Source organism: Panthera onca, chromosome D1, assembly GCF_046562875.1.
Source record: "Panthera onca isolate mPanOnc1 chromosome D1, mPanOnc1 haplotype 2, whole genome shotgun sequence".
Classification (NCBI taxonomy): domain Eukaryota; kingdom Metazoa; phylum Chordata; class Mammalia; order Carnivora; family Felidae; genus Panthera; species Panthera onca.
Window position 1 is genome coordinate 95747510 of NC_138348.1, and position 23685 is coordinate 95771194.

The 23685-nt window shown below is 44.6% G+C and overlaps 1 long non-coding RNA gene and 1 pseudogene across 1 annotated transcript in view; both read left to right on the forward strand.

The window, feature by feature from the left end:
* Positions 1-23685, forward strand: part of LOC132661011 (uncharacterized) — a 141475-nt gene that overhangs the window by 107173 nt on the left and 10617 nt on the right. The gene's annotated exons all lie outside the window — the stretch shown is intronic.
* On the forward strand, positions 12548-15710 carry LOC132662261 (small ribosomal subunit protein uS10 pseudogene; annotated as a pseudogene).

The following is a 23685-nucleotide window of genomic DNA, read 5'->3' on the forward strand; positions in this document are numbered from 1 at the left end:
GGCTTTTGGAATAAGTGACAAAGAGCGTGTCTGGCGACTGCATATGACTGATGCCTTTTCACGAAGGAAATTCCAAAACTAATTGTCAGTGATTTTCAGTTAGCTGCCACTTGTGTCTCTCCTCTCTTTAGTGGAATGGAAAGAAAACTCTGCTTACCCTCGTGTAGACACAAAATGAAGACCGATGAAGTCTTTGAACTAGGAAGGGACACTTGTAACCTGGGCAGTTCATTCTGGCTTTATTCAAGGATGGTTTTAAAACCCCAAGAGGCAGCTTCTCGGGCCAAACATTTTGTATTTCTCCTTGCTTTCTTTTCTTGCTCATGGCGTTGTCATCCTTGTTAGGTGCCCACTGCAGAGGCACCTTTGCCGGAGAGAAATATGAGTAAGACAAAGACAGAAAGACATGACACCAGAAGAGGGTGGTTGGGTCGGAGTGCAGGAGAGGCCAGTATGAACAATCTCTGCTCCTACCTGTTTTAATTATCTCCCAGTTTAGTTCAACGCGTGCTTCCCTGTGGCTGTCATGGTGTCTGAGTATGTTGAAATGTAACACCGCCGACATTGGAATGATGCTCAGTAACGCACTCTAATTAAAGCCAGCCACCGGCGGCCATAGGAGCTCTACGTGAAGGAGGTGATGCCGTGAATCTGATGCCTGAGAGAGAAAGAAGTAGCAGGGAAGGGCAAGAAATCGGAAGTCTGTACGAGGAGCTCAGTGTTCAAGTATTGACCGTTGGCTACTCATGCGTCCTCTGGGTCTTAGGAGAGCCCCCCCTGCTCTGGTTTTGCTTCTCCAGAGTGAGGAGAGCTGATGCGGTTCAGGTGGGAAATATCCAAAAATAAACACACACACAGAGCTTCATTCCATAGGGGGGAAAACCGAGGCCTGGAACAGGCGTGTAAGGACAAAGCCAAGTTTCACCCACATCACTTTTCACACGGCTGCTTAGAGGGTGAGGCTTGGTGATGATCAATGAGTTGCTAATCAATGTGCAATATTGGCAACTAAGCTCTGGTGATTTTTCCTAAGAGGTAGGCTACAGCTGGCTAGGCCATGAAGCTGCATCAACTCTACTGATAAATAGAGACCAAGTCAGGGTCAGTGTCATCTCCATTGACTCTCCCGCTGCTTCCTACCCCCAGTGGATCGTGATAAATGTCACCATCTCGCTCAGTTCCTTACGTTGAATCCTAGGGGTCGTCCTTCACCCTTTCATTCTTCTGCTGCTCACATTCAACCCCTAAGAGGCTCTGTCCACCTGCCTTCACAACAATCCCTATTCGTCCATTATCCAGCTCTGTCACCACCCCCACAGTCCAAGCCAATGCCGTCCCTCCCCGACTACTGGACATGACCCCTGAGCAGCCTCCTACTTCCACGCCTGCCTTTCTACTACCTGTCACCCTTACAGCAGCCGAGTATTGTTCTTCACATAAATCAACTCATTTTCACGCCGCTGCTTGAAACCCTACAATGATTTTCCGTTACAGTTAGGAAAAAAAGATGCCAACACCTCACCCTGGCCTGTAAGTCCTTATATAATCTGGCTCCAGCTAATTTCTCTGGTTTCATCTTGTACCTCTTTCCCCTTTGCTCACCGCAGTGCAGACACACTGGCCTTCTTCTGTTCCCTGAAGATGCCGAGGCCGTCCCTCCCGAGGCCTTTTGTACCGCTGCTCACTCTGGAATGCTCTTACCCCAGACACTCTCCAGGCTGACTTCTCATCACTCAAAACTCAGCCTCCAAGGTCTCCTTCCCAGAGAGAAGTTACCGGTTGCCCCCCTGCACACACACTGCCATACACGGTCCCCACCACATTATTCTGCTTTGTTTTCCTTGTGGCACTTACCCCTCTCTGAAATGATTTTATTATTTCCAGTGATCTTTGACTCTGCTCTCTAGAATGGAAGGCACAGGTATGCTAAGACAATATGTCATTACCCATTTTATTCTCAATGCCAGAAACAATGCTGGGTGCATAGAAGGGGTTTGCTCAATAAACAGTTGTTGAATAAATACAGGAATGAATCCATGAAGGTCGCCGTCATTAATATCATCACCATAGCAGCTGTCGCTTTTTACATGTACTTATTATCCACCAGGGGCATTATCTCCATGAGCCTCCACAGCAACCACATGACAAGGAACTAAGGTTGAAAAGGTTCTGACACCTGCCCAAGGTTGCAGGTAGTAAAGAACGAAAGCAGTCAGTCTGGGTCCAAAGCCTCTGCTCTTCCAGTCTTAACACTGTGGTTACAAGGAGTGGCTGGTCCTGCTTTGCTAGGGTGTGGGCTTAAAAACATTCATCCATTCCTTTTATTGGGTCAGCTGTTAATTTGGGACCAGTTTGCTGGGCACCGTATGAGTGAATTTCGCAGTGAACAAGATAGAATTTGTGCTTTCGTTTATCTTGCACTCCAGTCATTATTTGGTTAATGGTCACAAGAGTCATTCTGATTGCATTCGTTTGCTGGGGCCACCATAACAAAATCCCACAGACCAGGTGGCTTGAACAGCAGAAGTGGATTTCCTCATAGTCCTGGAGGCTGGATGTCCAAGATCCAGGTGCTGGCAGGGGTTGGATTCCTCTGAGCCTTTCTTGTTGGTTTGCAGATGGCCACCCCCTTGTTGTGTCCTCACGTGGCCTTTTCTCTGCTCATGCCCATCAACGAGGTCTCTTCCTTTCCCTGTAAGGACAAAAGTCACAGTGAAGTAGGACCCCGCTGTCATGACTTCATTTACCCGTGCCTTTTTAAAGGCCATATCTCCAAATACAGCCGCGTCAGGGTTAGGGCTTCAACATACAAATTTTGGGAGGACACAATTCCATTGATAACACTGATCGTCTGGAAATATGAACCCTTTAAAGGCATGAATAAAACCTGAATTTCCAACTGGATTAATATTAGTATTGTATAGGTCCTAGATTAAACTCATTTATATTAGTATGTGATGCCTGTCCAAGGCTATATTTCAAAGTCCAAGGCTATATTTTACAACGATGTGCAAAATCAGTTATTTTTGAGAGAAAGACCTAAAGAAATCATATCGCAAATAAGAAGGGCACTCACGCATATAACGTTCATACAGCACGGGATGGCCAGAGAGGAACAAATTTATCTTGAATGTAGCCAAGTCTCTTTCTTCCATCTGTGTCTTCATAAGTGAATGAGGGACTTCTATATATATTGGATTTTCATAACACATCTTCTAGCAAAGGTGTATAAAGAAAGTTTTGAAAGGATAGCGACTGAAGAAGGTATGAGGCAGGATCCGACTGGATTTGAATAATCTCTCTCAGCTGATTTTGCAGAACAGAGTGACCTAATGCTTGGCTGAGATTCGACTATATTTATGACTTTTGCCTGGAATACCAGCATCGATGATTAACTGATAGAGGGATACAGAGGTCCAAACACTTTAAAAAATAGTATCCATACAAGAGCGTCTTTATATTTAGGTTTGAAAAAATTCTTTTGGGGTGCTTTGCCTGTATTCAAAAAATTAAAATTTTTATCTTCCTTGGCACATAGCCAGTTTAAGTTCTAGAAGCCAAAAGGGTTAGGGCAGGGCATAGTACTCCTATTTGTCTAGCTAAAGGATTTAGCAGAGAGGCTAGAAGTGGGTAATGTTCAAGAAAGGTCAGATGTTTGGAAAGCTCAGTTAAACACCACAATCACAACAATAAAAATACTGCATCATTAATAGACAGCTTGGGTGGTGGGCGATAAAATGGGGATAAAACAGGCTGAATTCATGTCCAAACACTGTCTCTGACTGGCCTGGGTTTCCTCATATGTAAAATGAGGCCTTAGGGGCTGGTTCCAAGTTCTCTCTAAAATGTCCTGTTTTATGGTGTTGGATGATGATTCCCAGTTGGAGATCAGGTAAGGTTGCCAGATTCAGCAAATACAAATACAGGTGTCTTGTCTGTCAACCCTAATATGAGAAGATGGCCTGAGAGGCCCCTGGAGGATACAAAGTCATCACAAATGATCTGTAGCGTTCATGATCTTCTGGCATTTAATAGACACCTGACTGCTTATGTTAAGCTTTGGAACTTGTAGCATTTTCAGATTGGTTTTGGACCGGTTGAAAATGCTCCTCTGCCTACTGATACGGCCCCAGGCACAGAACTCAGAGCAAGCTAGGTGACGAAGTGCGACCGAAACCACTAAATTCTACTCCTGAAACTATTACACTGTATGTTCAATAACTGGAATTTAAGCAAAAACATGAAACATAAAAAGAAAAAAGCAAAGAGAAAGAAACCATTGTAATGACCTTGCCCTAGCCTTGCAATGGTTCCCCAATGGGGCGGAAACCGGCCAGTAACACTCCTCAGGCAAGGTTCTGCTGGGGTCAAGACGGCAGGCAAAGTTTTGCTCTGCCTCTGTCCTTTTATAACAAGCCATACATGGGCATTCTGGAAGAATTTGCATGCCTAACAATGTACCGTCGTGGAAAATAATACATTACATCGGGTACTCTGGGATCCCGAACCAAATTCAGCCCCAGCCCGGCCACACTCTCAGAGGCCGGGGAAGAAATGAGTTCCTGGATCAGGGAAAATCATTGCCTTGAAGAACTTTGGAAGAATGTGTGGCAGCAGATCTGTATAGAAACCAGTCAGCTATTTGTTCCCTGTGCCAGGATAGTACTGCACTTCCGGCATTTTGAGAACTGACTTATGGTTCAGGCCAGACACAGCGAGTGAATTCGCCAGCCAAATTGTCCAACATCGTAGCAAAGAAAATGTGAGTCAAACAAAGCAAGACGGGGCATATGGGTTCTGGGTTTTGGGGTCGTAAATACAGGTTAGGAGCTTTATACCAATTGCTTCTGTCCCTTGACACATTTCCATTTTAAGGTTAAGTAGGTTTAATTACACAGCTCCTTTTCCCATCTTTCCTTCTTTTTGACATTACATAAGATATTTTAGGAACAGAGAAAGGTTAATGGGCCTATGATGGGCCCTAGAATTAACTTCCTTAATTAAGCCTCCAGAAGACATCTTTTCATTTCTTTTAATGACCTGTCTTGGTTAAAAAAGACCCGAAGCTCCTGAAGTTTTGTGCAGGTCATGCTTGTATAAGACCCGCGCAACCTAGCACATGATTGCAGCTTTGTCTTAGATGATGTTTCTGGTTTAAGCAACTGCTGTCATCAACAGGGGGGCCGAAGTTGATGGGCAACGAGAAGATTAATCCGTTCAGTGTTGTGACTTTGGAAAATTCACCTTTGCGGATTTAGACTCTTATTCAGGCATCGATTTATTTTTATAGAGCAAACAGATGAATATATCCCTCCTCACATTATGCTCATCAAATATTTGTAAATTAAACTACAATTTAAATGTACCAGCTAGTGGACTACAATCAAAAAAACCTTGCCATGAGTCTTTTCTAAAACTCCTATCATACTTTAATTTATCTCTTATTATTTAAGAATTTTTAATATGTTTCTCTTACACCAAGGCCTGCTATACATTAATTTCTTTCCTCTTCTTTCAAATTAGATGTCTTTGAGGAACCATCATCATTGATGAGACTTTTCAGAACCCATTTGAACATGACCAAATACTTGTAGATTTAAGGACACTCCCTGTGTTCCTAGTTTTTTTTGGTTTAATTTGTCAGTATCTCATTTACATTTCCTGACATTATTGGAGGAGAAAACATACATGCTATTAATGTTCTTGTTCTTCCAAAATGAGAATTCTAGCAGTACTTCCTAATGTTACTGATCATATCTATCTATGTATCTATATGTATCTATCTTCTATATGGTGGGCATCTATCTATTTCTGTATCTATCTATCTATCTATCTATCTATATCTATCTGGCTAGCAGATTCTGATTTAGAGCTCTGGACCAAGCCAATGAAATCTAATCTGTGTTTACCAAAGCTACCCAGAGGATACTGATGGGCACCTCATGTACATATGTGTGTCTGGAAATGAAGTCTGTCTTAGAGCTCCAAGCCCAGGGCACTGGGTGGCTTCTGTTCCTTCTTCTTCAAGTCCTGTCTTCTACCTGATCACAGAACTTCCTGAAAAGGGAATGGTTGCTAAACAGCTTCTTGTGACATTGACCTCAGTGCTGAGCATGAAACAGAGAGCTGTTATTATCTAACTATGCAAATGTGAGAGTCAATGAATGTGCACTTGGTTGAAAGGGCGTGTGAGGGACAAAATCGGGAATCTGTTCCAGGTGTTTCCATGGTTCTCTCTCCCAGGTAATGGTTGGTTTCTTATGGTGTGTAGATCCTTCAGCTTGCTAATGGACATCCTGTGTTTCGTTACAAAAAGAGTTTGTAGAACCGAGATGGATTTCTAGGAGAATGTCTGCAAAATGGTGCCTCCTTAAAAATGGTGCCTTGTCTTTCCTCTTCCTCTAATTCAGATATCATGTGGTGTGGATGCCTGTCACCACTTGGTGTTTTATTCGTATTATATACCCTGAGTCTAATTCTTCCTATGAGTATTAATGTAGTATCCATATTCAATAGAGTGGAAAATAAATGACCTTATCCCTGTCTTTTGCTCTCCTCTTCGGGACAGGGCTGGAATGAGCAAATTAATCTGTAATGGGATGGCCAGACTGGGAGGTGGCAGGGGACATGTGGCATGGGCAAAGAGGGTGTGCAGATCCAGCTGCAAAGCTCAGAGCATAATATCCGAAGGGTTGGGCAGCCCAAAGTAGTTAACATCATGGAATCTGCAGTAATTAGAGCACGATCAGGAGAGACCAACAAGTAAACAATCTATGGAGACTTTTCTGTGTTTCCCTCACCTGTAAAATGTAGGTAATTCAGTACTTAGTAAATTGGTTTGTTGTGAAGATTAAATTAGTTTCATACACATAAAGTATACCAAATGGTACCTGGCACATGGTAAGATTGAATTAACACGTGAAATAGTATTGTTGTCATGTTCTCATCAGCAGAAACCAGAGTAGAAGGTGGGTTCTGGGCTTTAGGAGTAGAGAATAGGAAGGAAGGGTGGAAGATAGGGTGCAATGTAGCTTGACTGCTGAGTGGAGACTGCTGAGTCGGAGCTCTTGAAAGCTTTCCCACTTGAGTCCCAAATCGATCTTGAAGGCCAGTTGAGCTGAGCTTGAAGCAGAGGCTCCCAAGAACCCCAATGTGGGGATATGGGGGAGCAGAGGCCGAGACCCAATTTCTACATCTGTTTAATTGGCCTCATCTCTTGACTTTCTCTCCTCCTGCCAACACCATCGGGCCCCAAGGGAAAGAGTTCTCTGACCATGTGGGAGAGTGGCTGGTGTCCATGTTAGCTATCTTAGACTGACAGTCCCCAGAAGGTAGGGCTTGGTTGTACTTGAGGCTATAACTCTGCTGAGTTTATGTCACAGGCAATTACATGGTTAATAAATGATATGAGGTAGATCATTTCCCGTTAGGGTAGTGACCAAACTAACGTAGGTAATTTCATTATTAATATCAATTCAATTCCTTAACATCCGTCATTGGAGAATCACAAAGGTCAATCCGTTGCAAATGTTTCCACTAGATCTGCGGTTGCTATGTATTCTTCACATATGAAGGAATAATGTGGTACCTACTTTGCACAGAGACTATATCCCTTTCATTATTTCCTTCGTCGAACATGCACTGAATGCCTACTATGTGTTGGCAGGGGTACTTGGTACTCAAGAAGAACAAGACGCATATGACATGGTTCCTGACCCCAAGGTGTCATAAAGTGGTGCAAGGACAGAGACAAGTTGACAAACAGTTTATGAAAGTGCCGCCAATTGGGCAAACATGAAGTGCCGTTGGGATCCAAGGATGATCAGCTCTACTCAGTGGTAGAGAGTCATGGTCAAGAGGCGCTGATAGAGGTGATAAAAGGAATCCCAGAGCGTCCTTGACTTTGGATGCGGTTACGTCCCAGTAAATCCGTTGTCGGTTGAAAATATGTTTAATACATCTAACCCACCGGACATCGTAGCTGAGCCTCGCCTACCTTAAACACGCTCAGGACATTTACATTAGCCTGCAGTTGGGCACAGTCATCTCGCACGAAGCCTTTTTTGTAATAAAGTGTTGGGAAATCTCATGTAACTTAATGAATACTGTACTGAAAGTGAAAAGCAGCATGGTTGTGTGGGTACAGAACAGTTGTCAGTGTAATGGTTGTTGGCCCTGGGGATTGCAAGGCTGACTGGGAGCTGAGACTGGCTGCTGCTACCTGTCCAGTATCTCCAGAGAGGATTGTACCGCCTAGCGCTAGCCAGGGAAAAGACCCAAATTCAAAATTCTGTGTACGGTTTCTACCGAATGCAGATCCCCATCACAGAGTCAAACCATCATCAGCTGAACCATGATAAATCGGGGACTGTCTATCCAAGGTCTTAAAAAATAAGAAGAGGTTTATTTGGCAGAGAAGGGAAAAGGATTTGCAGCAGAGAAGCAGCTTGGGAAAAGGGAGAGGCATGTAACAGGTGTATTAGGAAGTCGGTGTAAAAGTAGAAAGTGGGAGAAATGGGTTGGGTGGCTAAATAAGAGCAGTATCACCAAAGACCTTGCGTGAAAAACTTGACAGTATTGACTTTATCAGAAATCATTAGAGTACTTAAGAAGATAATGTGATCAAACTTGCCTCTGAGAATGTTCTTTCTGATGACAGTTTGGAGGAGGCACTGGATGAGAGCAAAATATTGCATAAGGGGACTGGGTGTGAAGTTGAGAGACTGTTTTAATGTGCACATCATATATGATAAGGACCTAAGCTAAAGCAGGGCAAGGGGGATAGAAAGGAGGATTTAAAAAATCATTTAGGAGCATCCGTGTGGTTGCAAATGGCAAGATTTCATTTTTAATGGCTGAGTAATATTCCAATATGTATACATACCACATTTTCCTTATCCATTCATCTATTGAGGGACACTTGGGTTCCTTCAATATCTTGATGATTGTGAATAATGCTGCAATAAACACAGGGGTGCGTATTTCTGAAATCACTACAACACCGTATATTAATTATACTTGAAAAAATAAATGAATATTCAAAAAAAAATCATTTAGGAGGCACAATCAAAAGGACTTGGCAGCCAGCTGGATGTCTAGATGTGAAGGAGAAGTACTTAATGCCAAATATATTTACTGTTGGTTATCACAGTCTGTGATGTATAGTCCTGCTTCGGGTCCTTACTGGTGATCCAAAGCAAATTGTGCCCCAATAGCCCTCAGAGGAAAAAACCTCCTAGAACAAAAGACGAATACATCTTAAGGAGGTTTTGGATTTCATTGGGGTCCTTTCTCCATTTAAATTCACAGAAAAACCCAAGGAGGTTCACTAACTGAAAATTTATTGATGGAGCTAATGGTGCATCCAGAGAGTATTGGTCTCCATCTCTAGATCATTCCTTCCCACATTTGAGATGCACACCAGTCACCCGGAGATCTGCCTAAATTGTAGGTTCTGATTCATTCAGTCTGGGGTTGGGGTTTGACATCCCTCCTGTTTCACAAAGCTTCCAGGTGAGGGAGATGCCCTGGACCACGGTTTGAGTCCTCCGTGTCTAGACCGTTTCACAAGGAGGGAAATACAACTTGTTGGTGTGTCAAAATGGGCCCGACCTGACGGCAACAATTGGAACAATAGCACAGGTCTCAGGTTACACTGCTGCTGTTGCTGCAGACCTTTCAAGTCTTGTCTGGGTGGGGCCTCTTGGGAGTGGTACCCGTCCCAGGAAGAGAACTGGTAAAGTCCTATACAGTCCTAGATAGTCTGAGCCAATAAGGTTGTCCTCGTGTTCCACCAAGAGCCACAGAGAGTTTTCTCCCCATGCTGCCCCTGGCATGTCTCACTGAGTAATCAAACCCCAACTCAAACCCCTGGCCCACACACAGTCCCACCTAGCCAAAATGGGATAGCGTTGAGTTTTGTGAAACTTGCTGTGGGGGTGAGGAATATTTTGGGTTAAGAGTTATAAAAGGTTCTTTGTAGCAATTGCAATATTTATGTACCTGTCACCAGAGACAAACAAGGCTGGAAATTAGGAAACTGACTCCTTCTTACCTTGTGAGTCAGCTTTCATCCATGCTTGACCTCTACTTACTGACCATGCGGTGCTCAGGTTACAGTTTGTTTATATATGCCAGCTCTTTAATTACGAGAGCATAAGTCCTAGGGACCAGGACCAGATGCTGGGGTTGGCATTGCCTGGTGGGAGACTGACAAATGGCCTTGGGTGGCTCAGACCCAACCTGGCCTGCTCTGGTTGCCTGAAATAGAGAGGAAATTTTGCTGTAGGGAGACTGCAGTAGGCTCTGAAATTATGAGGAGTCTAGATGGAGGAAAAGCGCTACCTTGGGAATCAGGAAACTAGTTCTAACTCAGCAGTAACTGGTTATGTGATTTTGGACGAGGCATTTTGTCTTTCTCGGCCTTAGTTTCTCTCTCTGAGAAATGAGGACGTAGGCCAGTGGTGTTCAGACTTGTTCTCTGCAGAGCCCTACAGTTTTCATGGAGGTACTAGGAGGATCAGACTGGATCTACCAAAAAATTACCAACTCGTATGGCTCATAAGGGTTGGTAGCTCCCCAACATACACACGCCCTTGGTGTTTGGTGTGATGGTAACCTTTTACCATTCCACAGAAGTGTTTCCACTGGGGAGGCCATGGATTTAGAGTTTGGACTCCAAAAAATTTAACTCTAATGTTGCCCTCAGGAATCCTATGAGCATGTCACACATGGAAAATACTTAGAAAAAAAAGCACATTAACTATATGAATGTGACAGCATCTATTGTATTTCTGGGGTATACTTGATTTTTTTTTTTTAAGCTTATTTATTTGAGAGAGAGAGAGAGTGCGCCAGCTGGGGAGGGACAGAGAGAGAGGGAGAGAGAGAATCTGAAGCAGGATCCGCCCTGTCATCACAGCGCCCAACACGGTGCTTGAACTCACGAACCACGAGATCATGACCCGAGCCGAAATCAAGAGTCGGACGCTCAGCCGAGTGAGCCACGCAGGCACCCCCGGGGTATACTTTATCTTAAGAAAATGGATTGATTTCTGAAAAGCCAGTTTCCTGAATTAATTTTAGCAAGCCAAACCGACTAACCTACTTTAAAAAAAAATGCACTTATTCGGGGTCCTGGACCATAAGTTGGAGCTACATAGATCAACTGCTAGACTTGTCTTGATCGCAAAAATATTTCCTCCAAGGAGCACATCATCTTAGGAATTCATTTAAAAGAGGTTTACCTGTTTTCATTGTCTTGATTGTGTGTTTTCATGTGTTCAAATTCTTCCTGTGGTCTGTACTAAAGGGATTGTTGCTCTGCTCGTATTTTGCCGACTCTGATTTTCCCAGGAGGGTTTGCGTTCGGCAGGCTGAACAGGTTTACAAGCGCTGAAGTGCCTAGGAGCAAAGTTCAATCAAAGTGGCTATTTATATACAACTTGTACTTACAATGGAACATTTCACAAAGGATTTCCCTTTGTAACACTGACAACAGTGACTTGAAAACAGCAGGTATACTTGTTGAATGACCGAATGATCATTCATTCGTTTATTCATTCCATGGCATTGACCCCCATCACAGAGCTCTCTGTGAATTACTGTTTTCTACTTTGGAGAATTGAAATGAAGCTGAGCTTCTTCTAATAACTATGCTTTCATCTTGACCCGCTCAGCCAGCTGGGGCTTCGTATTCACCCGGCTTCCGAGGTCAGTCTTTTTGGGCCAGAGGCTACACACCGTTTTTCTACCGTTCTGTTTCCTCAGTGGGATTCTCCTCTTCGGCTCTTGCCCTTGACCGTAGAATTACCATTCAACGCAGAAACTACTGACAAAAGGGGGCATTTTTGTGTGTGTGAGTAGGGGCAGATCGTGATTACTTAATAGAAACTTGAGTCTCAAAAATACCGTGCAATCTAGGGGATTTTCATCCCGCTGAATATTTTCGTTATTTGCTTATGTGAGAATATACAAGTTCATGTGCACAAATGTGTTTAGTCTTTTCATATTACAAGCCAATGCCTGATTGAAAATTTGACATCAGAGGACTGACAGATTGGACTCAGACTCCCATGCGGTTGGGAGCATCTTCAGAAAAAAACATTATATTCCTACCTTCCAGAAGATGGGGACTTGGCTTTTTAAAGCATTGTGTATGAGAAAGATGATTAATAAGCTATAAAATAAGTGAGGCTATAGACTAGGAAATCGGTTCTGGAACTCAAAGGGTCAATGGTCCAATTCACTTAACTAAGAAAACTGTGGGTAAGATAGCATGAGACACCAATAAGGAGGGACTGAGAGAAGAAAGCAAGAGACTGCACTTTCCATTTCCTTACTTGACCTTGAGCCCCTCTGGAGCTAAGCATGCCCATCCATAAACTAAGGACAGATGAGCTGCCTCTCGATTTTCAGTGATCTTGGAGGTCTGTGCGGACAGTAATGGATCAGAGCATTATAATATTAAGAGTGTCATAGAGACTCTTTGAAGAAGGCACGGTTGCAGCTGAGAGTGGAGCTCTGGATGGCCCACTCCAGCTCCTGATTCATCACTGTTCAATCTGGCCGAGGAACACATTTTAAAGACCCTGGGAAGATACCTGGGGAACCTGAGGTGATGATTCACCAAATTAGAATGACTCTAACCAGCCTCAACGTGCAATCATTGGAGAAGGTACATGCTGACCTGCTCAGAGGCGCAAAGGAAAAGAATCTCGTCGTGAAAGGACCAGTTCGGATGCCTACCAAGACTCTGAGAATCACTACAAGAAAAACTCTTCGTGGTGAAGGTTCTAAGACTTGGGATTGTTTTCAGGTGAGTTGCTGCAGGCAACTCATTGATTTGCACAGTCCTTCTGAGATTGTTCGCAGATTACTTCCATCCGTCTCGAGCCAGGAGTCGAGGTTGAAGTCACCAGTGCTGACGCTTAAATCAGCTTTTTGAATGAACTGATTATGGGTTGTTACAAAAAAAAAGAAAGAAAGAAAAAGAAAAAGAAAAATCAGAGGGATAGTGCAGTGACTCATCATGAGATGACCATGGCAAAGGCACAGGTGTTGAAGCCATACAGACCACTGTTCAAGTCTGAAACTCTGCCACTTATTAGGATACTTTGAGAAAGGCATTCGGCTTTCCTGAGCCACACAACTGTGGCTGCACCTTTAAATTAGAATTAATAAAGTTGAGGGGCTCCTGGTTGGCTCAGTCGGTTAAGCGTCTGACCCTTGGTTTCAGCTCGGGTCATGATCTCACGGTTCGTGGGTTTGAGCCCCGTGTCGGGCTCTGCGCTGGCTTCCTTGGGATTCTCCCTCTAAAAAAAATAATAAAGTTGGGATAAAAAGATAATTTAAGTAAGTGAAATACTAGACCTTATGGAGTAGATATTCACTTGCTGGTTCTCCTTGCCATCATCACAGGTAAGAAATAAGTTTATTTCCTGAGCATTAATTTATTCCCCAGGTATTTTGAGTGCTCACTATGTATGTTGGAAATTAGATATGATTTAACATCAGCTGAGGATGTCAGTGAAGACAAAATGAAATCACTTTAATGCATATGAAGGGACTATGTTGCCCTTAAATAAAATGTTTCAGCTTATAACTGACCAATTAGATTTCAGCTGCACACAAATTGCTTTTGTTTGTTTTTAGACTTGTATACTACATCATTCATATTCTCACCCAGTCTTTCTTGTGATTAACAACGTATTTGCAAGATGGCCACACAGGAAAGTAAAGCTGGAATCCAGCTCATGAACAGTGGACTCCTTGAGTGCAACTGTCTCATAGTTAACTGTGCCTTTCACTGCCTAGGAATAGCATATAGACTTTGAGTTTTATTCTGGAGGAAATGGAAGGCTTCTGAAAACTTTGATCAGAGGAGTATCATGAACTGACTATATTTGAAGCGACTTATTCTGCCTTATGTGGAGGACAGATGGTTAAGGGGGCAAAGGTGAAAGCAGGGAGGCCTTTGGATGGTCTCTGTGATAATAAAAGGGTGACATTACAGTGATTTGGTCTTAAACGGCTGTGGTGGGAGATGGTGAGAAATGATTGGATTCTGGATCCGATCTGAAGCTGGCATGACAGAATTTGCTGGTGGGTTGTAGTGTGGTATGAGAAAAGGAGAAGAATCAAGCCCTAATCCAAGGGTTTGGGGACTGAGCCATGAGAAAAATGATGTCAGCACTTACTGAGATGAAGAAAACCAGGAGCAGGGGAAATCTTTTGAGGGGAAAGATCAGGGATACAATTTTATGTGACTTAAATTTGAGACTTCTATTAAATACCCAAGATTTGAATCTAGATTTCAGGACGAACCTTGAAGGAGGAGATAGGAATTTGACTATCGTTGGTGCCTAGATGGGGGTTCAGTGTCAAATGACTGGGAGAGATCACCGGAGAGTGGACGTAGAGAGAAAAGGAGACGAGGTCTCAAGTGTGAGCCCTCAAACGCTGCAACGTTTAGCGGTCAAGAAGACAAGAAGGAATCAGCAAAGGAGGACCGAAGGAGACCGAGAAGAAGTAGGAGAACTCGACGAGAGACTGGCGTCTCAGAGACAAGAAAGAGAAAAAATTAAGAGGTTTCGAGGAGAGGAAGAGGGAGTGGTTCGCTGTGTCAAACGTTGCCAAGTAAGCCCAATAAGAGGGGGACTGAGGACTGATCTTTAGATTTGGCAACGTCTTATTGATAACCCTGACAAAAACTGTGATCCTGGAAACACTGGGAAGGTGACCACTGATTGGATGGCGTTCAAAAGAAAAGAGGAGGAGAGATAGAGTGAGAACAGACATCTCTTACAAGGGTTTTGTTTTAAAGGGGAAGAAAGTAATGGGGAAGGGGGTAACGACTTGAAATGTAGGGTGTGAGCAAGCACGCACTTATGGCCCAGGCACTGCTGAGTCAGACAGGATGCTGGCTATAGGTCTGGAGCAGGGTCTTGGAGGGCCCCGCCGATCAGACTTTAAGCCTTTGGTTGCTGGATTATGGAATGCCCATGAGGTCCCGGGGGAGGGGTTGGGTTGAAAGAAAATGGGAGAGGAGAGACTTGGGAAGCTCAGGGCAGTGGTTGCATCCTGACGGGCCTAGAAGTGTCTCAGGACTTTATCAACCAACATGGTGGTACCAGTGTGTTTTAGTTGAACATCAGCCTGGATCCATAAAGAGGTGTCTTTCTTTATTATCTTCATTTAAAACAATTTTTTTAATGTTTATTTATTTTTGAGAGACAGAGACAGAATGCGAGTGGGCTAGGGACAGAGGGCGAGGGAGACACAGAATCCGAAGCAGGCTCCAGCTGTCAGCAAAGAGCCCGACGTGCGGCTCGAACTCACGAGCTGTGAGATCAGGACCCGAGCCGAGGTTGGACGCTCAACTGACTGAGCCACCCAGGTGCCCCGTCTTCATTTTTTAAAGAAGAGGATATTGCAGAATATTTTCATGATGTGAAATGACCAGAAGAGCAGGGAGATTTGAAAAATCGATGATGTAGGAGAATGCAGGGAGAATTATAGGAATTCTTGAGCTGGGTGAAGGGGGATGGGGTAAGCACATAAATAAAATGGGTTGGTTTGATGAAAACACAATTTTTTTTTGTTCCTTGTAGCAGGAGGGAACACAGACATGGGTGAGCTGCTGAGACGTTGTAGAGGGCATGTGAAATTTCTTTTCTGGTTGCTTCTATTTTTTCTTTGAAAGAGAGGAAATTTATTAACACCACAATTGTTCTATTATATTTAAAAATTTTTTACGTATTTCTTTCTTTATTTTGAGAGAGATAGAGATAGCATGAGTGGGGGAGGTGCAGAGACAGAGAGAGAGAGAGAGAGAGAGAGAGAGAGAGAGAGAGAATCCCAAGCAGGCTCCATCCCTGCCAGCATAGAACCTGAGGCCAGGCTCGAACCCTCTAAACTGTGAGATCTCGACCTCAGCCGAAGCCAAGAGCCGCATGCTCAACCGACTGAGCCACCCAGGTGCCCCAACACCGCACATTTTTATCTTCCTCAAGGTCACCATGCATCCACGTTTTATCTGAGATTTATGTAGAATTCTGGGGAGATGCTGGTCACTAGAACTACTTTTGCTTCCAAATCCGTGTCTCCTGCTGGGAGACACCCAGCTGCGGAATTTCGGTCCCACCTCATTCCATGAGTGATGATCAGAGCCCGGTTTCCTTTTGAGACGGTTTATAGAGCATGGTGACCCCTGGCCCTCTCATGCCCTGCTTTGCTATGGAGTAGCCCAGAAAGGAAACATTTCTTGTCTGGCACAGTGATGTATCCGGGGTCCCTAAGAGAACACGACACAGAGTAGGTGTTCAATAAATATCTGTTGAATGACTTGAGGGAGGGAGGGAGGGCAGGCGGAAGGGAGGGAGGGAGGAAAGATTTCAATCTGCATCTAGAAGGGACACCACTAATCTAGCCTAGTTACGTTATGTTTTGTTTCTGCTCAGGAGATTTACATCTTGTTTATAACCAATTCCTCTGGTGCGTGTTTGTCGTTCTGAAATTTTTGCCAAGAGTCAGGAAAACATCCAAAATGGCTGAAGGATGGCAGTGTTTGATTGTTTGCCTCGCTCTCTACCTCCGAAGTTAATATGATGCTATCTGAGTGCAAAGGCACAGACAGGGAGGAATTTAATGCAAATTTAGCCAGGAGTCTAGTGCCACTTCACAAAATATTGATTAGGTGTCTGATTTGCTCTCCCCTGACAATGGGCCATAGGAATAAACCAATGAGGTGGGCTCAACCCCAGCTCGTCATGGTCATTCGATAAAGCCAGGCAGCCAATGAGGAGCAGCTACCTTTTGATTGGGCGAGAGGCCAGCGAGGGGGGGAAACCATCTTAGCAACAGCAGAAAATATTGCACACGCCCTTGCACGCACACACAAACACAGACATCACGCTTTGCCACCCTGCTGCAGTGAACAGTTGCTGATTGTGTCTCTTAAGGCTTTTGTTTAAACCACAGTCCCGCTTCCAAAGGCCCAGTTTCTGTTCACAGATCACACTGCTTACCTGGTCAGTCAGCCCATAATCCCTTTTTAATGGAATGAAGGAACAACATTCCTGTCGGCGCCCCCACCCCACCCCGTCCCCCCACCCCAACACACATCTCATTAAGGGCGAACTTTGTTCTGCAGGTGAACAGCACAGGCTTTGTTCTGAGATGTACCGTCCTGATCCCTTGCAGGGAGCCGGGCCCACCACTGTCCTTCCTGACCCAACATGCAGATGGGGAAGGAGGTGTGGCACGGAGGACAGAGGATGGGCCGCTGCCGGACTGTTGTTTCTTTGGCTTCCCGTAAGAACTGCAGAAGGCGTTTCACTGGGCTAGTGCAGGCGTCAGTGTCCGCGTTACTTTCCCTCCGGGCTTCCCCTTTCATTGTTCGTGGCCTTCACATCCAGGGCCCAGGAAAGCTTTCCCGTGTTCAGTGTGGCACTTGGCAATGTCTTGCTTTGCCGCTGGGTTCTCATTCAGAAGGCTCCTCTCCTCCGGTCTCCACTGTGTTTTTATGTGTCCTGGGCAGCTGCCCTTATTCCCCAGGTGCTGGGCCAGGGGGGCTGCCTGCCAATCCACGGTGTCCCCAAATCAGTAGCTGCCGCGGCTTACTTGCCTCCTTTCCGCACTCGCCCACCCCATACCCCGCAAGTGGCGATGGCAGGTAACTGGGAAGGTGCGTTGGTTCTCAACATCATTCTTTCCTCCATGAACTTCGCTTCTTTGCCCTCACGGCTGGCTGCGGCGTGAATCTGATCCAGGAGCACCTGTCCACGGTTATCCAGTCCTGCCGGTGGCTCTCACTCCTGTTCCCTGCGGAAAGTTCTAGTTCTGTCTGGGTAGGAAAGCCCGGCGGTTAGGACAACCTTCATTCACTCTCTGAGGCACGGCGGCTCTATTTTATACTCGAGAAAATGACACTGAGGTGTCGTCAGAGGAATTTTCTGGTCCGAGGGGGATGCTTGTCTAGGAAATGGTGACCGGCTGTTTTCCACCTTCCTACTGACAACACAAAAGTTTCCACCGTCCTCCTGACTTAACAAAGTAAGGCTTCGGACTTACTTTCCGAGTCGGGGACAATAGCCATCTCCTGGAGTTTGGGGAGGGTGAATTGGCTCACAGAGGCATCGGGATGGACGTGATGACCTACAGGGCAGCACGGTATGGACTTTGCAGTGAGCCTGGTCTGGTTTTAAGGTGTAGCTTGATTGCTGTCAAGCAATGTGGTTGTAGCAAATTTCGTTGCTCCGGGCGTTTTTTAAAAAAATCTGTAAACTGGAAGGCACAGTATCAGCCATACAGGTTTAAATAAAATCATGTATGTCCTATGCCTGGCTCAGGGCTTCCCCCAAATGTCAAATCTTCCTTTCAATTCTAGAACTCTCAGAGCTTCGTTCTATCAGCACACCTCTGGATACGGTGTTGTTAATCCATTTTTAAAAAGTGAGCATCTAGCTAGAGCTCAGCCTTGTGAGGTCCACACATGGCTTCTGCCCATGACGATTTACATTTTAGGCCAGAAAAGAAGCCAAACAAGTTATGTAACGGGGAGCAGCTGAGGCAAGGCAAAATAAACGCCAATTTTATACGGCCGGGAAGTATAAGATGAGCGGGACCGCTACCTGCGTTAGAATCACCCAAGAAAACACTCCGGGAAAGTTGGGACTTGATTAGGGCCTTCAAGAATGGCTACAGTTTGGATAAGTTGAAGGAGCGGAGGGAGAGAGAGGCAGCGTCCTTCCGGTTTGAGGTAACCTCACTGGCAAATTCTCAGGAGAAGAGACGAGCATGAATGTTGAAGCAGGAAGAGGAGAGTGGATGGAAGGAACAGTTTAAACTCTCTTGGTAAGGGGTTAAGGCCCTGGAATTAGGCCTATCTTGGTTTTGGTTCAAGAACTACCGCTTTACGCCTCTGTGACTCGGTTTCCTCGGCTGTAAGATGGGCGTAATAATAGCAAGGATTAAATGGCAACAGAAGCAGATTAAACGCTCCAGATACGTCTGACTGCGAAAACCATGCTTTAAGCAACACGCACACGGCCTTTTGTTAACAGGACAGCCGATCAAATATTTTGAATGTGAGACATGAATAGGTAAAAGATAACAGCTATAAATGATGGCTGGACAGAATTTCTTGTGCTTCTGCGGAACTCCGTGATAATGACCTCTGGTGTCCTCCCAGACAGCTGCTTATACCCACTCCTCCCTCGGTGAATTGTGATTCAGCACTTAAGCGTTTTCCCTCTTATCTCCCCATTTGCATGCTTATATTAGACATGGATTTGGTTAGACCTGCATCTGTTGAGACGGCCAGCCAATAATAGAAGCCCCATAGGGACTCGTGCAGTCTGGTTTCAGGAGTGGGTCTAGCGAGTGAGGTCTAGGTCAGGAAGCTATTAGCTGCAGAGTCAGGGAATATATTCAGCTGTCATCACTTTTTAATTAAAAATAGCCCGATGGTACTTGGATTCCACCACTGGGGCGTAGACGGCGGAGAACCACCCTCTCCCCCATAGCGGGGCCTCCCACAAAACATGACACGTATCTTCTCCTTGGTCCAAGGTTTCCAGGGCTTGTCCAGAGATCATGGGAAACCTGGGTTTTAGAGGGGAACAGACACAATGCACCCCTAACCTCTTCCCAACTCTACCTTTAGTAATGGTAGGTTGGTGAGAGTATTCATACCAGGGAAATCTGCAGATGCTACAGATCGGGGGCTTCTTCCTTGATGGAGAACGGCATGTCAATCACTGACCATCACACCCCTGGAAGAGAGGTGCAGTAAACGCCCAGCTGGTGATTCCAGAGCAACCCATTGTGACGTAGGGTTTTTTTTCCCGCTCCAGGTTTGGTCTTCATTTGCCATCACATCAAGTCCATTTCTCCTATCGCTTCCATAGAATAAAACCTTGGGAAACAATATGCATTCACTTGAAGAGCCCACTCAGACTGAAGTTAAAATCCCTGCTCCTTAATTGCTTGCCCCGTGGCCTTGACCTTGTCTGCTTCACTGTTTGAAGCACTGGTTTTCTTCTCTGTAAAATGGGGCCAAGAATCGTGTCAACTGCTTAGGGTCATTGTGCACCTTCGGCGAAATCTTTCAGGTGAAGCACTTAGTACCGTCCTAGCGTGAAACAGCTACCGACCTAGCTGTCAGCACAGAGCCCGACGTGGGGCGTAAACTCACGGACCGCGAGATCATGACCTGAGACGAAGTTGGACGCTTAGCTGACGGAGTCACCCAGGCGCCCCTAGACTCGCCAAGTTTTATTAGGATTGGCGTAAATGTAGAAGTTTAATAAGGATGTTATGTGGTGCACTTAACCATGTAACAGTGAAGTGTACTAATAGGGTGCCACAGCACTTAATTAAAATGTTTAATTTATTACTCTGGTGTGTTTTGCACTTAAAGATATTTGTGCAAAACAAAATGCAGTGCAGTCCCCACTCTCTTAGATTGGCATAATACGCAAATTATATATTCAGCATCTTATAGCAATATGCAAATAAAACATCTACATATTTGCAGCTTCATCAACACAAAGCATTTCTTTCGCGCCTGTTTTCTACAGGCACGCCAAGACGAAATGATTCTTGACGAATACGGTTTCTCTTCTTTTGGAATTTATGGTATAAAAGAGAACACTGAGATCTCTCTCACAGACAGATAGATGAGAGAAAGAGACAGAATACTACTCAAAGGCAGAATAGAAATATTTTTTAATGTTTATTTATTTGGGGGAGACAGAGAGACAGAGTGGGAGAGGGCAAGAGAGAGAGAGGGAGACGCAGAATCTGAAGCAGGCTCCAGGCTCTGAGCTGTCAGCACAGAGCCTGACATGGGACTCGAACCCACAAACCGTGGGATCATGACCTGGGCCGAAGTCAGACACTCAACCGACTGAGCCACCCAGGCGCCCCAGAGTAGAAATTTTTGTACCAGGAGCTGATTCATAGAAATGTGAGCTTATCTACCTTCATGGTGGGATAGATAAAATTCCTTTTAGATGAATATGAGTTAGCCTCATTGGCATCTTCTACATGAGCCAGCAGACTTTGATTAAATCTAGTTGCCTGTGTTGACTCATTTTAGTTTGGTTTGCTTTGAAGTGCAGGTTTCTTTCTCAAAGTTAGCCAGACCAAGGTGAGGGCCCAGTTGAGCAGAGACCAGTGGCAAAAGTCTTTCACCCAACACTTACCAGTCTGTTAACTCCAGGAACCACCCCCTGGTTGCACTGTTTCCAGTGGTCGCTCTAGAATCAGTGGTTCTCCACAAGGCTCCTCCGTACGGCCAGTCCATACACTTGCCAGGGAGGTATCCCCAGTCAGCCTGCAGTGGAATCACCCAGAGTGTTTACACAAGCGAGATTCCTAGCCCCACGTCCAGTCCTGTAAATCATGCCAACAGGACCCAGGAAGTGCGTTCTATCACGGACCTCAGATCATGGTGATCCGACACTAAACCACTGCTGTAGACGGTACCCTCTTGACATACTTCATCTCCTAGGCCTTCTTATTCCTTCTCTCGCTGCCGCCTTAGTTCGTATGCTCAGCGTGGCTGCTTACAGTAGTCTCTTAATTGGTCTCCTGGTTATCCTCTTTACTATAATCAATATACACTAAAAAAAAATTCAGATCTGATAGTGTCAGGTCCTTCATAACATCCTACAGTAGGTGCCTATTTCCTACAGGATAACTTAGTCTCTTTACTAAGACAAGTGGGGCTCTCGCCAGCCTTGTCTCCTGCCTCCCCCACTCAGATGCCGCTTGCAGGCGGAAGCTTTTGCGGTTCTCTGAACACACTCGGCTGTGCCACAGCCCCAGGCCTCTGCTCGCGTTCTAGCATCTCACTGGAGTGACCTCCCCTCACCCTACCCCTGGCTCTCTGGCAAATACCTACTCATCTTTAACATAAGAGCTGATGAAGACCTCTTCCATGATGACTTACCTAATACTCCCAACTTTGTGGCACCTGCTACCTCCCTCCCATCTGTATTAACTTGGACGACAGCACTTGTGACACCCCACTGCAGAATTTGTTGACACGTCTATCACTCCCTTGAAGGCGCAGCCCATGTCCTACTACTCTTGGTATCCGGAGTCAGAACATATTCCTGTTTTCCAGAGGAAATGAATGAACCCATGAATTGTACAACAGGGAGCCTCAATTTATTCCCAAGCTAAATTTGCAGCTTGAAAGTTGGCTGGGTCATCTTTCAGTGATATGTATCTTGGGGGTTTTTTCGTGTTTAGAAGATCACACAAAAAATGAAGCAACTTGGAGTTTCCCGTACGCGAGCGGGTTCAATCCAGTTTGACTAATAAATACTAAAACTAGAGAAAGCCCACAAAATGCTCCTTCCCTCCAGGATAGGAAGATTTAAAAAAAAAAAAGACACAGAGAGGGAGAATCAACGAATGTCTTTGTTATATAAATCTCAGGGTACATTGGGTAAATGAGCAATCTATGTGGCAAATGTAACTGATCTTTCTGGAGAGTTATTTGATTTAATTGGTTGATTTAATTTCCCAGCAAATGAAATCTGAAAATACTATCCCTGAGAATACTTGCTTGCTACAAATCCCTTCTCTTATCTAAACCTCATTTATTTCAGTCAATTTCCCGTCATTCCTTCTCTTGGTCTACAATGTGATGTCGTTATTTCCCAGTTTTCACTCAAGGTTACAGTTCAAGGATCAAACATAAAAAGTTGAGGACTTTCAATGCCACCGTCCAAGATAATTTCAGAGTCAGTTGTTGCCCTCAAAGTCACATGGGTTGCAGGTGGGAATGTAAAATGGAACAGCCACTTTGGAAAACAGGGTGGCAGTTTCTTCACATGTTAAATGGAAACTCACTATATGACTTTCATCAATTTCACTGCTGGGGATTTGCCCAAGGAGAAATGAATTCCGTGTCCACATAAAGCCGTATGCATGAATGTTCCCAGGAGCGTTTATGAATAGCAAAAAAGTGCAAACAACCCGAATGTCCATGAATTGGTGGATAGACAAAATGAGATGTGTCCATACAATGAGCTACTATTCAACGAACGATTCAGAGAAATGGAATGCTAGTGCATTCTCCCGCACAGATGAACCTCAGAAACATGCTAAGTGAGAGCAGACAGATGCAAAAGTACTCATCATGTACGATTCCATTTATATGAAATGTCTAGGAAAGGTAATTTATAGGTACAGTAATCAGAGTAGTGGTTGCCTGGGATGGGGGGTGGGGGTAGGAGCAGACACTGACTGCAGACAGGCTTGAGGCAATTTTGGGAAGTTTTAATGTTTTAAATTGAAATGTTTTAAACTGGATTGCGGTGACAGTTGCCCAATTCTATACATTTACAAGTCACCATTGAATTGTACAGTTATAATGGGTGAATGCTAGGATGTGTAAATTACACCTCAAGAGACCCATGAAAATGGTTGACATTGGCATTTTGTTACCTTCATATATTTATTTAAGTGATATTACAGGTTTAAAAACCTTTCCCAGGTAACTTTTTTTTTTTTTAAGTGTTTCATCACAGAATCTAGATTTTAAGTTGGTTTCTTTCCTCTTGCACAAACCCCCGCGACTCTTCACCTTTATACTGGTGGAGACATATCCCGACTGTACAAACTTTGTTCTCCTTCCAACTAATTAAGCTCTGGTGACATCAGCTG